Source organism: Bombina bombina, chromosome 7 (genome assembly GCF_027579735.1).
Source record: "Bombina bombina isolate aBomBom1 chromosome 7, aBomBom1.pri, whole genome shotgun sequence".
In the NCBI taxonomy this organism is placed as follows: Eukaryota; Metazoa; Chordata; class Amphibia; order Anura; family Bombinatoridae; genus Bombina; species Bombina bombina.
Genome location: NC_069505.1, coordinates 543836262 through 543854181, shown reverse-complemented (window position 1 = coordinate 543854181; position 17920 = coordinate 543836262). Strand labels below are relative to the sequence as shown.

Below are 17920 nucleotides of genomic sequence, written 5' to 3'. Positions count from 1 at the left end.
GGTTTGGACAAAGGATTATCAGCTAGTTCTTTAAAAGGACAGATTTCTGCTCTGTCTATTCTTTTGCACAAGCGTCTGGCAGAGGTTCCAGACGTCCAGGCATTTTGTCAGGCTTTGGTTAGAATTAAGCCTGTGTTTAAAACTGTTGCTCCCCCGTGGAGCTTAAACTTGGTTTTTCAAGGAGTTCCGTTTGAACCCCTTCATTCCATTGATATTAAACTTTTATCTTGGAAAGTTCTGTTTTTGATGGCAATTTCCTTGGCTCGGAGAGTCTCTGAGCTATCTGCCTTACAATGTGATTCTCCTTATCTGATTTTTCATGCAGATAAGGTAGTTCTGCGTACCAAACCTGGGTTTTTACCTAAGGTGGTTTTTAACAAGAATATCAACCAAGAGATTGTTGTTCCATCATTGTGTCCTAATCCTTCTTCAAAGAAGGAACGTCTCTTACATAATCTGGACGTAGTCCGTGCCTTGAAGTTTTACTTACAAGCTACTAAAGATTTTCGCCAAACATCTTCCCTGTTTGTCGTTTACTCTGGACAGAGGAGAGGTCAAAAAGCTTCGGCAACCTCTCTTTCCTTTTGGCTTCGGAGCATAATTCGCTTAGCCTATGAGACTGCTGGACAGCAGCCCCCTGAAAGGATTACAGCTCATTCTACTAGAGCTGTGGCTTCCACCTGGGCCTTTAAAAATGAGGCCTCTGTTGAACAGATTTGCAAGGCTGCGACTTGGTCTTCGCTTCACACCTTTTCAAAATTTTACAAATTTGATACTTTTGCTTCTTCGGAGGCTGTTTTTGGGAGAAAGGTTCTTCAGGGAGTGGTTCCTTCCGTTTAATCCTGCCTTGTCCCTCCCATCATCCGTGTACTTTAGCTTTGGTATTGGTATCCCATAAGTAATGGATGATCCGTGGACTGGATACACTTAACAAGAGAAAACATAATTTATGCTTACCTGATAAATTTATTTCTCTTGTAGTGTATCCAATCCACGGCCCGCCCTGTCCTTTTAAGGCAGGTCTAAATTTTAATTAAACTACAGTCACCACTGCACCCTATGGTTTCTCCTTTCTCGTCTTGTTTCGGTCGAATGACTGGATATGGCAGTGAGGGGAGGAGCTATATAGCAGCTCTGCTGTGGGTGATCCTCTTGCAACTTCCTGTTGGGAAGGAGAATATCCCATAAGTAATGGATGATCCGTGGACTGGATACACTACAAGAGAAATAAATTTATCAGGTAAGCATAAATTATGTTTTTTCTGCCTCCTTTGAGTATTATTAGTAGTATTATGGGCACATATGCCCTATTCTTGTCATAAGGTACCAGCCTGCAGGCACATTTTTGTAACAATGTAACTAACAATAATGTTGTGTCATGCTGATTGTTGCAACTGCAATATTGGTAACAGAATTATCTTAGCTGGTATTTGCTACAAACCTTTAAAGGGATACTGAACCCAAAATCATAATTTTGTTAGTCGTCAATTTCTTTATCTTTTACAAAATTGTGAGATTAGGATGCAGATAATGATTTTGTGTTGCTTTTGGGAGGTACAAATTCTGAACTTCAGGGTTATTGAAGCAGCTTACAACCCAAACTTTTTCTTTCACAATTAAGATAAAGGATACCATTTTTTTTAAATGTTTAAAGAGAAATTAAACCCAATTTTTTTCAGTCATGATTCAGATAGAGCAGCAATTTTCTAATTTACTCCTATTATCAAATTTTCTTCGTTCTCTTGGGATCTTTATTTGAAAAAGCAGGAATGTAAGCTTACAAGCCGACCCATTTTTTGTTCAGAACCCTGGATAGCGCTTGCTGATTGGTGGTTACATTTAGGCACCAATCAGGAAGCGCTACCCAGGTTCTGAACCAAAGATGGGCAAGCTTACATTCCTGCTTTTTCAAATAAAGATACGAAGAGAATTAAGAAAAATTAATAATAGGAATAAATTAGAAAGTTGCTGTTCTATCTGAATCATGAAAGAAAAAAAATTGGGTTCAGTGTCCCTTTAAAGGGACATGAAACCCAATTTTTTTATTTCATGATTCAGATAGAACACATCATTTTAAACAACTTTCCAGTTTACTTCTATCATCTAATTTCCTTTGTTATCTTGTTATCCTGTGTTGAAAAGCATACGTAGGTAGGCTCAGGAGCTGCAATGCACTGTTAGGAGCTATCTGCTGATCAGTGGCTTCACATATATGCCTTTATTCATTGACTCACTAGATGTGTTCAGCTAGCTCCCAGTAGTTGCACTGTTGCTCCTTTAAAGGATACAAAGAGAATGAAGCAAATGTGATATTAGAAGTACATTGGAAAGTTGTTTAAAATTGTGTGTTCTATCCAAATCATGAAAAAAGGGGGTTCATGTCCCTTTAATGTGAAAAATTGGTAGTGAACCTATGCCTGTAACTTAATTTTATTACATATTATGATATTTCTGCAAACTAGGAACTGTTGATTTATTCAGTACAGGAATTCCACATTTGAGACATTTTCTTTTAGACAGAACAGATATATACTGTATATATATATATATATTTAGTATCATGTCTCTTTAAAGGGATAATAAACCCAATTTTAAGCAACTTTCTAATTTACTCCGTTCTTTGTTCTCTTTCTATCTTTATTTAAAAAGCAGGAATGTAAAGCTTAGGAGCCAGCCCATTTTTGGTTTAGGAACTGAGTTACGCTTGCTTATTGGTTAGCCAAATATAGCCACCAATAAGCAAGCACTATCCAGGATGCTAAACCTAAAATGGTCCAGCTCCTAAACTTTGCTTTCCTGATTTATAAATAAAGATATCAAGAGAACGAAGAAAAATTGATAAAAGGAGTAAATTAGATAGTTGCTTAAAATGGCTGCTCTATCTGAATGATGAAAGAAGAAATTGGGGTCTTTTGGGTGTCCCTTTAACCCCTTAAGAACCGGGCATTTCAGATAAAAACTTCCCCAAAAGACCAGATCATTTTTAGCATTTTTGCTATCACTACATTTAAACTGAATCAGAGCCTTTTTTTATATTTACATATCAAAACTATATATATTTCTTTCATGTAATTGGCAAGAGTTCATGAACTAGTGACGTATGGGATATACAATCCTACCAGGAGGGGCAAAGTTTCCCAAACCTCAAAATGCTTATAAATACACCCCTCACCACACCCACAAATCAGTTTTACAAACTTTGCCTACTATGGAGGTGGTGAAGTAAGTTTGTGCTTGATTTCTATGATTTCTTCTATGATAAGTGCTTCTAAGCATTTTGAAGCCCAGTTCCTCTCAGAGTACAGTTTTTGTCAGAGGGATGTGAAGGCAGTATGGTTTTCCTCGCGGGAAATCTTTTCAAAGGTTCTCTGTTATTGGTCATAGGGATTCATCTCCTACCTCCCTTTTCAGATAGACAATATACTCTCATATTCCTTTACCTCTACTGATAACCGTTTCAGTACTTGTTTGGCTATCTGCTATATGTGGATGGGTGTCTTTTGGTAAGTATGTTTTTCTTATTTAAGACACTCTCAGCTATGGTTTGGCGCTTTATGTATTAATATAAAGTTTTAAATATATGTATTTTACTTATATTTGCCATGAGTCATGTCTATGTATATTTCCTTTTGCAGACTGTTAGTTTCAGTTTGGGAAGCATGTTTAGGAAGTTATTTGTCTTATCTGGGGTATAGTCCTTTTTTTCAAATTGACTGTTTTTTCTTTTAATTTTGCAGGCAAAATTAGGCTTGCGAGGGCGCAAAATGCTGTTATTTATTGCGTCATTCTTGGCGTGAGAATTTTTTGGCCGCGAAGGTCCATCTTTGAAGACGCAAGTTCGTAATTTCCGGCGTCTTAGTTGACGCCAGGGTTCCTTGCACGAGGTTGCGTCTGTGATGACACAAGTTGCATCATTTCCGGATGTTGTTGGCGCCAAAAAATTTAGTTTATTTTTTCACCCCACTTCCTATATGCCTCTTGCCTTCTATATGCTCAGAGGGCTATGCTGTTTGCATTTTTTCCCATTCCTGAAACTGCCATATAAGGAAATTGTAAATTTTGCTTTAATGTTGTGTTTTTTCTTTTACATTTTGCAAGATGTCTCAATCTGATCCTGTCTCAGAAGCAACTGTTGGAACCCTGCTGCCTGATCACAGTTCTACCAAAGCTAAGTGTATCTGTTGTAAATTAGCTGAGATTACATCTCCAGCTGTAGTATGTAACAGTTGTCATGATAAGCTTTTGCACGCAGAAAACATTTCCATCAGTACTAGTACAGTTTCTGTTGTTCCTTCAACATCTAATGTACATGATATCCCTGTTGATATGAAAAATTATATTGCTAATGCGATACAGAAGGCTCTGTCTGCTATTCCGCCTTCTAATAAATGTAAATGATCTTTTAAAACTTCTTATAAAATTGATGACATTTCTAATGACCGACAACATACTGAAATATCCTCCTCTGATGAGGATCTCTCTGATTCAGAAGATCCTACCTCAGACATTGACACTGACAAATCTACTTATCTTTTCAAGATTGAGTAAATTCGTTCCTTGTTAAAAGAAGTGTTGGTTACTTTGGATATTGAGGAGTCTAGTCCTCTTGATATCAAAACTAGTAAACGTTTAAATTCTGTTTATAAACCTCCTGAGGTTTTTCTAGTTCCTGATGCTATTTCTGATGTGATTGGTAAGGAATGGGTTAAGCCTGGTATTTCTTTCATTCCTTATTCTAGGTTTAAAAGGTTGTACCCTTTGCCAGCGGCTACATTAGAGTTTTGGGAAAAAATCCCCAAAGTTGATGGGTCTATTTCTACTCTTGCCAAACGTACTACTATTCCTATGGAAGACAGTACTTCTTTTAAAGATCCTTTAGATAGGAAACTTAAATCGTATCTAAGGAAAGCTTATTTATATTCTGGCTATCTTCTCAGGCCTGCCATTGCTATGGCTGATGTTGCGGCTGCATCAACCTTTTGGTTGGGTAGCTTAGCGCAACAGGAAACCGCCTGATTTTGTCTTTCATTGTTAGTTTGCTTCATCATGCTAATCATTTTATCTGTAATGCTATTTTTGATATCATCAAAATTGAAGTTAAATTTATGTCTTTAGCTATTTTAGCTAGAAGAGCTTTATGGCTGAAATCTTGGAATGTTGGCATGCTATCTAAGTCTAGATTACTATCTCTTTCTTTCCAAGGTAACAATGTATTTGGTTCTCAGTTGGATTCAATTATTTCAACTATCACTGAGGGGGAAGGGAGTTTTTTGCCTCAGGATAAAAGATCTAAGGGTAAATCTAAAGCTTCTAATCGTTTTCATTCTTTTTGACAGAACAAGGAACAGAAAACCAATTCTTCCCCTAAAGACTCTGGTTCCAATTGGAAACCTTCTTCAAGTTGGAATAAATCCAAGCCTTTTAAGAAACCAAAGCCAGCCCCCAAGTCTGCATGAAGGTGCGGCCCTCGATCCAGTTCATTTGGTCGGGGGCAGATTGAAATTATTCCAAGACATTTGGGCAGATTCTGTTTAAAATCAGTGGATTCACAGTATTGTCTTTCAAGGGTATCGAATAGGATTCAGCCGTCAGACCTTACATCCGGGGGAGTGGTCTCTCCATTTAGATGTATTTTGTCAGATTGTACAGATGTGTGGTCTTCCAGAAATAGATCTGATGGCTTCTCATCTAAACAAGAAACTTCCCAGGTACCTGTCCAGGTCCAGGGATCCTCAGGCAGAGATGGTGGATGCTTTAGCAGTTCCTTGGTTTTACCAACCTGCTTTATATCTTTCCACCTCTAGTTCTTCTTCCAAGGTTAATCTCCAAGATCATTATGGAACAATCGTATGTGTTTCTGATAGCACCAGCGTGGCCTCACAGGTTTTGGTATGCGGATCTTGTTTGGATGTCCAGTTGCCAGCCTTGGCCACTTCCTCTAAGACCAGACCTTCTGTCTCAAGGGCTGTTTTTCCATCAGGATCTCAAATCGTTAAATTTGGAGGTAAGGAAATTGAACGCTTAGTGCTTAGTCATAGAGGTTTCTCTAACTCAGTGAATAATACTATGCTACAGGCTTGTAAGTCTGTTTCAAAGAAGATTTATTATCGAGTTTGGAAGGACCTACATTTCATGGTGTTCTCATAAATTCTCCTGGCATTCTTTTAGAATTCCTTGAATTTTACAGTTTCTTCAGGATGGTTTTGATAAAGGTTTGTCTGCAAGTACTTTGAAGGGACAAATCTCTGCTCTTTCTATTTTATTTCATAGAAAGATTGCTAAGCTTCCTGATATTCACTGTTTTGTTCAGGTTTTGGATCATATCAAGCCTGTTATTAAATCAATCTCTCCTCCTTGGAGTCTTAATTCGGTTTTGAAGACTTTGTTGTAAGAGCTTTGAAATATTATGTTGAAGCTACTAAAGTTTTCAGGAAGACTTCTAGTCTATTTGTTGTCTTCTCTGTTTCTAGGAAGGGTCAGAATGCTTCTGCCATTTCTTTGGCATCTTGGTTGAAGCTTTTGATTCATAAAGCTTATTTGGAGGCGGGACATAGCTCATTCTACTAGATCAGTCTCCACTTATTGGGCTTTTAAGAATGAAGCTTCAGTTGATCAGATTTGCAAAGCAACAACTTGGCCTTCTTTGCATACATTTACTAAATTTTACCATTTTTATGTATTTGCTTCTTCTGAAGCAGTCGTTGGTAGCTGTTTCAGTTTGATTTTTCTGCTAATGTTTTAAGTTATTTTCTTTCAATTTATGAGAAAAACTTATTTTTTTGTTGATATAATTTTTTTCCAGCAGAAAATGGGTGTATTTATTTTATCCCTCCCTTTCTAGTGATTCTTCTGTGGACTTCCACATCTTGGGTATTTCTATCCCATACGTCACTAGCTCATGGACTCTTCATTCATTTCTTTCATATTGGCAAGAGTCCATTAGACCCACCCTTTTTCTGGTGGTTATGATTTTTTTGTATAAAAGCACAATTATATTTCCAGTTCCTCTTTTTTGTTTGCTTTTTTACTCCTTTTTCTATCATCCCACTACTTGGCTATTCGTTAAACTGAATTGTGGGTGTGGTAAGGGGTGTATTTATAGGCATTTTGAGGTTTGGGAAACTTTGCCCCTCCTGGTAGGATTGTATATCCCATACATCACTAGCTCATGGACTCTTGCCAATATGAAAGAAATGAATTTATCAGGTAAGTTCTTACATAAATTATGTTATTTATTTTTAGTAGAAAACCAAAAGTATTGATTTAGGGCCATTTTGGTATATTTCACCTCCGAATGCGATCAAATAAAAAAAAAAAAAACTTGAACTTTTTCACAATTTTAGGTTTCTCACTGAAATTATTTACAAACAGCTTGTGCAATCTTGGCACAAATGGTTGTAAATGCTTCTCTGGGATCCCCTTTGTTCAGAAATAGCAGACATATATGGCTTTGGCATTGCTTTATGATAATTAGAAGGCCTCTAAATGGCGCTGCGCACCACACGTGTATTATGCCCAGCAGTGAAGGGGTTAATTAGGTAGCCTGTAGGGTTAATTTTAGATTTAGTGTAAAGATCTGCCTCCCACTTGACACATCCCAGGCCCTGATCCCTCCCCTGACCCCCCTCAAACAGCTCTATTCTCTCCCCCACCTCACAATTGTCACCGCCATCTTAAATACTAGCAGAAAGTCTGCCAGTGTGAAAATAAAAGCATTTTTTTTAAAAATATATTTGCTGCAGTGTAGGTTCCCACCTAACCCCTCAACCTCCCTGCCCCCCCCCCCCAAAAAAAAGCTCTCTTACCCTCCCCCTCTGCCTATTTGCCGCCATCTTAGGTACTGGCAGCTGTCTGCCAGTACCCAGTTTGCTGCAAATTTGGCTATTTAAAAACAAAAACTTTTTTCTGTAGTGTAGCTGCCCCCCTCAATACCCTACCCCCTCCCAGATCCATTTCTGTTAACGGATCCCACATGGGATCCCCCTCATTTCCCCTACTCCCTCCTTCCCCCTCAATGACGCAGTTATTTATTATTTTTTTATTCCCTGTAGCGTGGCCGAGTGGTCCCACCCACTCCCGCTCCATACCCCCCAACTGTCCCGATTTTCGCGGTCCATTCCCGATTTTAGGGGTCTGTTCTGCTGTCCCGGGTTGCTAGCCATCTGTCCCGCATTGACCCATACATAAAAAAAAAAAAATTCTGTTGGGCACATACTCAGAAGCAGCTGGCTTTTCTCTCCCAGGGTTATATACCTGTTAGAGTCCTTGTGGAAAAGTAATGGTGTGTGGGTTAAGCAGGAGTAGGAAGGCTGTATACCCTCTGACCTCAGGTAATGGTGACTTCTAACCCCTGGTAGTGATGACGTCTAACCACTGGTGATAATACAAGCATGCCTTCAGTTTTATACGATGATCAGTGCTAACACCAGGGTAACGAACAGTAGCAGCCTCAGACTGCCAGCTAATGTGCTTGCCAACCCCAGGACCCCATACAATGAGTAACAGATACCCATATATGATGTAGTGTGAGTGTCTATCTGTATCTATAAGTGTGTATGTGTGTGTATCTGCATAAGTGTAAGCTGTGTAGTGTGTGTGTGTGTGTATCGGCATGTATAAGTGTATACTATGTAGTGTGTGTATCTGCATGTGTAAGTGTATACTATGTAGTGTGTGTGTCTGCATGTGTAAGTGTATGCTATGTAGTGTGTGTGTATCTGCATGTGTAAGTGTATGCTATGTAGTGTGTTACTGTGCATTTTTGCTAACTTTAAGGGCCAGAATCTAGAATATTAATGAGGAAAGCAGTTTTAAAGAATATATTATTAAATGTCCAATTAAGATAAAAATATTTAGCACTGTCTCTGTAAAGGTTAATTAAATACAGAGCTCACATAGCTATATAAGTGGTTTGAGCTTGTGTTTGATTTGCTGCCTAAGAGTATTAAAAGATATGACTTTATTTAGAATTTTATTTATATTACTTTGGTTTTATGATTTTTTAAGCCCCGCCCCCGCTCCTGCCCACCACATTTCAAATTTTTGACGCGGGGGGTGGGTGTCCCTCTTTTGAATTTTGAAATGTTGGGAGGTATGCCGCCCTCCTCTCGCCCCCTTCAGCGATAGGCCGCCCACCCGTCTCCCTCCTTGCCCTCCTACTAACTACCGCTGTCCGATGCAGAGAGGGCCACAGAGTGGCTTTCTCTGCATCAATAACTCTGCAAATCTACAGGGTACGTTGCTGGCCCTTAAGGGCATAACGACCAGCGTCGTACAGGGTACGGCACTGGTCGTTAAGGGGTTACTTTCAAAACACATTGCTTGATGATGCCAACTTAAAGGGACGGTAAAGTAAAAACTTCTTCATTGTTGTAATAAAAGAAGCACTAGACAGTGAGTTATCATACGCTAAATCACTTGAAACTGATGCAATATAACTGTAAAAAGCTGACAGGAAAATATCACCTGTGCGTCTCTATGTAAAAAAGGAAGATATTTTACCTCACAATTTTCTCAGCTCACCAGAGTAAGTGTTGTGTAAAACGTTATACTTCAGCTGCTGTCCAGCTGCAGGTAAAAAAAAAAATGAAGAAATGAACTGCAGCCAATCAGCATCAGCAGTGCTGAGATCATGAACTCTTTTACTGTGATCTCTACAGAAAGGCATATATAGATTGATGTTATAAATCTTCTAGCGCAACTTAAAGGGACAGTATACACTCATTTCTTTCATGTAATTAGCAAGAGTCCATGAGCTAGTGACGTATGGGATATACATTCCTACCAGGAGGGGCAAAGTTTCCCAAACCTTAAAATGCCTATAAATACACCCCTCACCACACCCACAATTCAGTTTTACAAACTTTGCCTCCGATGGAGGTGGTGAAGTAAGTTTGTGCTAGATTCTACGTTGATATGCGCTCCGCAGCAAGTTGGAGCCCGGTTTTCCTCTCAGCGTGCAGTGAATGTCAGAGGGATGTGAGGAGAGGATTGCCTATTTGAATGCAGTGATCTCCTTCTACGGGGTCTATTTCATAGGTTCTCTGTTATCGGTCGTAGAGATTCATCTCTTACCTCCCTTTTCAGATCGACGATATACTCTTATATATACCATTACCTCTGCTGATTCTCGTTTCAGTACTGGTTTGGCTTTCTACAAACATGTAGATGAGTGTCCTGGGGTAAGTAAATCTTATTTTCTGTGACACTCTAAGCTATGGTTGGGCACTTTGTTTATAAAGTTCTAAATATATGTATTCAAACATTTATTTGCCTTGACTCAGAATGTTCAACATTCCTTATTTTTCAGACAGTCAGTTTCATATTTGGGATAAATGCATTTGTTTCAATCATTTTTTCTTACCTTAAAAAATTTGACTTTTTCCCTGTGGGCTGTTAGGCTCGCGGGGGCAGAAAATGCTTCATTTTATTGCGTCATTCTTGGCGCGGACTTTTTTGGCGCAAAATTATTTTTCTGTTTCCGGCGTCATACGTGTCGCCGGAAGTTGCGTCATTTTTTGACGTTTTTTTGCGTCAAAAATGTCGGCGTTCCGGATGTGGCGTCATTTTTGGCGCCAAAAGCATTTAGGCGCCAAATAATGTGGGCGTCTTTTTTGGCGCTAAAAAATATGGGCGTCACTTTTGTCTCCACATTATTTAAGTCACATTATTTATTGCTTCTGGTTGCTAGAAGCTTGTTCACTGGCATTTTTTTCCCATTCCTGAAACTGTCATTTAAGGAATTTGATCAATTTTGCTTTATATGTTGTTTTTTTTTCTTTTACATATTGCAAGATGTTCCACGTTGCAACTGAGTCAGAAGATACTTCAGGAAAATCACTGCCCAGTGCTGGAGCTACCAAGCTAAGTGTATCTGCTATAAACTTTTGGTATCTGTTTCTCCAGCTGTTGTTTGTATTGCATGTCATGTCAAACTTATTAATGCAGATAAAATTTCCTTTAGTACTGTTACATTACCTGTTGCTGTTCCGTCAACATCTAATTTTCAGAGTGTTCCTGATAACATAAGAGATTTTATTTTTTAAATCCATTAAGAAGGCTATGTCTGTTATTTCTCCTTCTAGTATACATAAAAGTCTTTTAAAACTTCTCTTTTTTCAGATGAATTTTTAAATGAACATCATCATTCTGATACTGATAATGGTTCTTCTGGTTCAGAGGTTTCTGTCTCAGAGGTTGATGCTGATAAATCTTTGTATTTGTTCAAGATGGAATTTATTCGTTCTTTACTTAAAGAAGTATTATTTGCATTAGAAATAGAGGATTCTGGTCCTCTTGATACTAAATGTAAACGTTTAAATAAGGTTTTTAAATCTCCTGTAGTTATTCCAGAAGTGTTTTATCTCCCTGATGCTATTTCTGAAGTAATTTCCAGGGAATGGAATAATTTGGGTAATTTATTTACTCCTTCTAGACGTTTAAGCAATTATATCCTGTGCCATCTGACAGATTAGAGTTTTTTGGGACAAAAATCCCTAAGGTTATGGGCTGTCTCTACTCCTGCTAATGTACTACTATTCCTACGGCAGATAGTACTTCATTTAAGGATCCTTTAGATAGGAAAATTGAATCCTTTCTAAGAAAAGCTTACTTATGTTCAGGTAATCTTCTTAGACCTGCTATATTTTTAGCGGATGTTGCTGCAGCTTCAACTTTTTGGTTAGAAGCTTTAGCGCAACAAGTAACAGATCATAATTTTATAGCATTATTATTATTCTATAACATGCTAATAATTTTATTGGTGATACCATCTTTTGATATCATTAGAGTTGATGTCAGGTATATGTCTCTAGCTATTTTAGCTAGAAAAGCTTTATGGATTAAACTTGGAATGCTGATATGTCTTCTAAGTCAACTTTGCTTTCCCTTTCTTTCCAGGGTAAATAATCATTTTCGTTCCTTTCCTCACAACAAGGAACAAAAGCCTGATCCTTCATCCTCAGGAGCGGTATCAGTTTGGAAACTATTTCCAGTTTGGAATATATCCAAGCCTTATAGAAACCTATAGCCAGCTCCTAAGTACCTATGAAGGTGCGGCCCTTATTCCAGCTCAGCTGGTATGGGGCAGATTACGTTTTCTTCAAAGAAATTTGGATCAATTCCGTTCTCAATCTCTGGTTTCAGAACATTGTTTCAGAAAGGTACAGAATTGGCTTCAAGTTAAGGCCTCCTGCTAAGAGATTTTTTTCTTTCCCGTGTCCCAGTTAACACAGCAAAGGCTCAGCATTTCTGAAATGTGTTTCAGATCTAGAGTTGGCTGGAGTATTTATGCCAGTTCCAGTTCTGGAACAGGGGCTGGGGTTTTATTTTATCTCTTCATTGTACCAAAGAAGGTCAATTCCTTCAGACCAGTTCCGGATCTATCATTATTGAATCGTTATGTTAGGATACCAACATTCAAGATGGTTACTGTAGGACTATCCTGCCTTTTGTTTAGCAAGGGCATTATATGTCTACAATAGATTTACAGGATGTGTATCTGCATATTCCGATTCATCCAGATCACTTTTAGTGTCTGAGATTCTCTTTTTAGACAAGCATTACCAGTTTTTTGGCTCTACCGTTTGGCCTAGCCTCAGTTCCAAGAATTTTTTTCAAAGGTTCTCGGTGCCCTTCTTTCTGTAATCAGAGAACAGGGTTTTGGTATTTCCTTATTTGGACGATATCTTGGTACTTGCTCAGTCTTCTCATTTTCGAAGAATCTCATACGAATCGACTTGTGTTGTTTCTTCAAGTTCATGGTTGGAGGATCAATTTACCAATCAATTCATTGATTCCTCAGACAAGGGTAACCTTTTTAGGTTTCTAGATAGATTCAGTGTCTATGACTCTGTCCTTGTCAGACAAGAGAAGTTTAACATTGATATCAGCTTGTCAAAACCTTCAGTCACAATCATTCCCTTTGGTAGCCTTATGAATGGAAATGTTGGGTCTTAGGACTGCCGCATCAGATGCGATCTCCTTTGCTCGTTTTCACATGCGACCTCTTCAGCTCTGTATGCTGAACCAATGGTGCAGGGATTACTCAAAGATATCTCAATTAATATCTTTAAACCGACTTTACGACACTCTCTGACATGGTGGACAGATCACCATCGTTTAGTTCAGGGGGCTTCTTGTTCTTCCGACCTGGACTATAATCTCAACAGATGCAAGTCTTACAGGTTGGGGAGCTGTGTGGGGGTATCTGACGGCACAAGGGGTTTGGGAATCTCAGGAGGTGAGATTTCCGATCAATATTTTGGAACTCCGTGCAATTTTCAGAGCTCTTCAGTCTTGGCCTCTTCTGAAGAGAGAGTTGTTCATTTGTTTTCAGACAGACAATGTCACAACTGTGGCATACATCAATCATCAAGGAGGGACTCACAGTCCTCTGGTTATGAAAGAAGTATCTCGAATTTTGGTTTGGGCGGAATCCAGCTCCTGTCTAATCTCTGCGGTTCATATCCCAGGTATGGACAATTGGAAAGCGGATTATCTCAGTCGCCAAACGTTGCATCCGGGCGAATGGTCTCTTCACCCAGAGGTATTTCTTCAGATTATTCAAATGTGGGAACTTCCAGAAATAGATCTGATTGCTTCTCATCTAAACAAGAAACTTCCCAGGTATCTGTCCAGATCCCGGGATCCTCAGGCGGAGGCAGTGGATGCATTATCACTTCCTTGGAAGTATCATCCTGCCTATATCTTTCCGCCTCTAGTTCTTCTTCCAAGAGTAATCTCCAAGATTCTGAAGGAATGCTCGTTTGTTCTGCTGGTAGCTCCGGCATGGCCTCACAGGTTTTGGTATGCGGATCTTGTCCGGATGGCCTCTTGCCAACCGTGGACTCTTCCGTTAAGACCAGACCTTCTGTCTCAAGGTCCTTTTTTCCATCAGGATCTGAAATCCTTAAATTTAAAGGTATGGAGATTGAACGCTTGATTCTTGGTCAAAGAGGTTTCTCTGACTCTGTGATTAATACTATGTTTCAGGCTCGTAAATCTGTATCCAGAGAGATATATTATAGAGTCTGGAAGACTTATATTTCTTGGTGTCTTTCTCATCATTTTTCTTGGCATTCTTTTAGAATACCGAGAATATTACAGTTTCTTCAGGATGGTTTAGATAAGGGTTTGTCCGCAAGTTCCTTGAAAGGACAAATCTCTGCTCTTTCTGTTCTTTTTCACAGAAAGATTGCTATTCTTCCTGATATTCATTGTTTTGTACAAGCTTTGGTTCGTATAAAGCCTGTCATTAAGTCAATTTCTCCTCCTTGGAGTTTGAATTTGGTTCTGGGGGCTCTTCAAGCTCCTCCATTTGAACCTATGCATTCATTGGACATTAAATTACTTTCTTGGAAAGTTTTGTTCCTTTTGGCCATCTCTTCTGCCAGAAGAGTTTCTGAATTATCTGCTCTTTCTTGTGAGTCTCCTTTTCTGATTTTTCATCAGGATAAGGCGGTGTTGCGAACTTCTTTTGAATTTTTACCTAAGTTGTGAATTCCAACAACATTAGTAGAGACATTGTGGTTCCTTCATTATGTCCTAATCCTAAGAATTCTAAGGAGAAATCGTTGCATTCTTTGGATATTGTTAGAGCTTTGAAATATTATGTTGAAGCTACTAAGTCTTTCCGAAAGACTTCTAGTTTATTTGTTATCTTTTCCGGTTCTAGAAAGGCCAGAAAACTTCTGCCATTTCTTTGGCATCTTGGTTGAAATCTTTAATTCATCTTGCCTATGTTGAGTCGGGTAAAACTCCGCCTCAGAGGATTACAGCTCATTCTACTAGGTCAGTTTCTACTTCCTGGGCGTTTAGGAATGAAGCTTCGGTTGATTATGGTTTGCAAAGCGGCAACTTGGTCCTCTTTGCATACTTTTACCAAATTCTACCATTTTGATGTATTTTCTTCTTCTGAAGCAGTTTTTGGTAGAAAAGTACTTCAGGCAGCGGTTTCAGTTTGAATCTTCTGCTTATGTTTTTCATTAAACTTTATTTTGGGTGTGGATTATTTTCAGCAGGAATTGGCTGTCTTTATTTTATCCCTCCCTCTCTAGTGACTCTTGTGTGGAAAGATCCACATCTTGGGTAGTCATTATCCCATACGTCACTAGCTCATGGACTCTTGCTAATTACATGAAAGAAAACATAATTTATGTAAGAACTTACCTGATAAATTCATTTCTTTCATATTAGCAAGAGTCCATGAGGCCCGCCCTTTTTTGTGGTGGTTATGATTTTTTTGTATAAAGCACAATTATTCCAATTCCTTATTTTATATGCTTTCGCACTTTTTTCTTATCACCCCACTTCTTGGCTATTCGTTAAACTGAATTGTGGGTGTGGTGAGGGGTGTATTTATAGGCATTTTAAGGTTTGGGAAACTTTGCCCCTCCTGGTAGGAATGTATATCCCATACGTCACTAGCTCATGGACTCTTGCTAATATGAAAGAAATGAATTTATCAGGTAAGTTCTTACATAAATTATGTTTTTCATATAACTGCATGTAATAGACACTAATATAAAGCATAAGATGCACAGATACTGATATAAAAATCCAGTATAAAACTGTTTAAAAACTTACTTAGAAGCTCTCAGTTTAGCTCTGTTGAAAAGGTCGCTGGAAAGTGAGAATAAGACACTCCCCCCACCCCTTCTTTTACATATGAAAAGACCCTTTACACAAACAGGAGCAAGCTGGAGAAGGTAGCTGACGGTATTCTCATAAAACTTTGGGGCTCGGTTAGGAGTCTGAACATCGTAGCAATGTTATTTAAAAAAATTAAAAAAACTTTATGGGCTATATAAATAGAAAATCTACAAAAGATTTATGCAAATAAAAAATGAGTGTATAATGTCCCTTTAAGTTGGTTTACTGTTCAGTGAATGCTAGAGAAACAGGAAGTCAGAGTCTTGCCCATGCTCAGAAGAGGCAAAATACAACTTAAACTCCTTTTATAGGCAGTGGCTACACTAATAATAGCTCATTTTGCAAGAAAATAAGTGGTTGGTTTTTTTAACACAATCTGTTTCTTTTTATGTTTACTTTGATTTAACATATATGTTTGTTTCTGAAGGACCACTGTTTCATATCCCTTTAAAGGGATATGAAACCCAAAGTTTTCTTTCAAGATAGAGCATGCAATTTTAAACAACTTTCTAATTTACTGCTATTATCAATTTTTATTCGTTCTCTTTATTTGAAAAAGCAGAAATGGAAGGTTTGGAGCCGGGCCCATTTTTGGTTCAGCAGCTGGGTAGGGCTAAATGTACCCACCAAAAATGGTCCGGCTCCTAAGCTTACATTCCTGCTTTTCAAATAAAGATAACAAGAGAATGAAGAAAATGTTATAAAAGGAGTAAATTAGAAAGCTGCTCTATCTGAATCATGAAACATAAATAAATTGGGCTTTAACCCTTTAGTGACCAGACCATTTTTCAATTTTCTTACCCTTAAAGTGAAGGTCAACTTTGATGAATGAAAGCCCGTTTTTTAAAAATACTATTAAAAACAGGGGTACTTTCATTCATCAAAGTTTAGAAAGCAGCCGTTTTGTTTAAAAACGTACCTCTCTCCTCTTCACAGCTGGAGCAGCTTCCCCCGCACGGAGATCCTCTCTTCACACGTCAGCAATGACGAATCCGGCTTCCTCCAATAACGGCTTCCTCCCCAGAGCAAACATTGCCTGAGGCCATGGCGTGATTGGAGGAAGTCGGATTCTTCATAGCTGACGTATGAAGAGAGGTTTTGCGGGTGGGGGAAGGTGCTCCGGCTGTGAAGAGGAGAGAGGTAAGTTTTTAAACAAAACGGCTGCTTTCTAAACTTTGATAAATGAAAGTGCCCCTGTTTTTAATAGTACATTTTAAAAAACGGGCTTTCATTCATCAAAGTTAACCTTCACTTTAAGGACCAGGGCTAGTTTTACATTTTTGCAGTGTTTGTGTTTAGCTGTAATTTTCCTCTTACTCATTTACTGTACCCACACATATTATATACAGTTTTTCTCGCCACTAAATGAACTTTCTAAAGATATCATTATTTTCATCATATCAAATAATTTACTAATTTTTTTTTTATAAAATATGATGAAAACATTTAAAAAAAGACACTTATTCTAACTTTGACCCCCAAAATCTGTTACACATCTACAACCACCAAAAAACACCCATGTTAAATAGTTTCTAAATTTTGACCTGAGTTTAGAAATACCCAATGTTTACATGTTCTTTGCTTTTTTTGCAAGTTATAGGGCAATAAGTACAAGTAGCACTTTGCTATTTCCAAAACATTTCTTTTTCAAAATTAGCGATAGTTACATTGGAACACTGATATCTGTCAGGAATCCCTGAATAACCCTTCACATGTATATATTTTCTTTTAGTAGACAACCCAAGGTATTTATCTAGGCCCATTTTGTTATATTTCATGCCACCATTTCACCGCCAAATGCGATCAAATAAAAAAGTCGTTAACTTTTTCACTAACTTTTTCACTAACGTTAGCTTTCTCATTGAAATTATTTACAAACAGATTGTGCAATTATGGCACAAATGGTTGTAAATGCTTCTCTGGGATCCCCTTTGTTCAGAAATAGCAGACATACAGTATATGGCTTTGGCATTACTTTTTGGCAATTAGAAGGCCGCTAAATGCCGCTGCGCACCACACTTGTATTATGCCCAGCAGTGAAGGGGTTAATTAGGTAGCTTTTAGTAGTGTTAATTTTAGCTTTAGTGTAGAGATCAGTCTCCCACCTGACACATCCCATCCCCTGACCCCTCACTGACCCCCCTCAAACAGCTCTCTTCCCTCTCCCACCCCACAATTGTCACTGCCATCTTAAGTACTGGCAGAAAGTCTGCCAGTGCTAAAATAAAAGGATATATATATATATATATATATATATATATATATATAT

General features: G+C 38.3%; 1 protein-coding gene across 3 annotated transcripts in view; it reads left to right on the top strand.

Moving 5' to 3' along the window:
* Positions 1 to 17920, top strand: part of LOC128666990 (zinc finger protein 260) — a 116355-nt gene that overhangs the window by 33017 nt on the left and 65418 nt on the right. Inside the window, exon 1 of one of the 3 annotated variants that reach the window (XM_053721839.1) lies at positions 8307 to 8330. The exons of the other annotated variants lie outside the window; for them this stretch is intronic. The gene's annotated coding sequence lies outside the window, so the exon portion shown is untranslated. Of the gene's footprint in view, positions 1 to 8306; positions 8331 to 17920 lie in introns of those variants that run through there. 3 annotated transcript variants of the gene reach the window in all.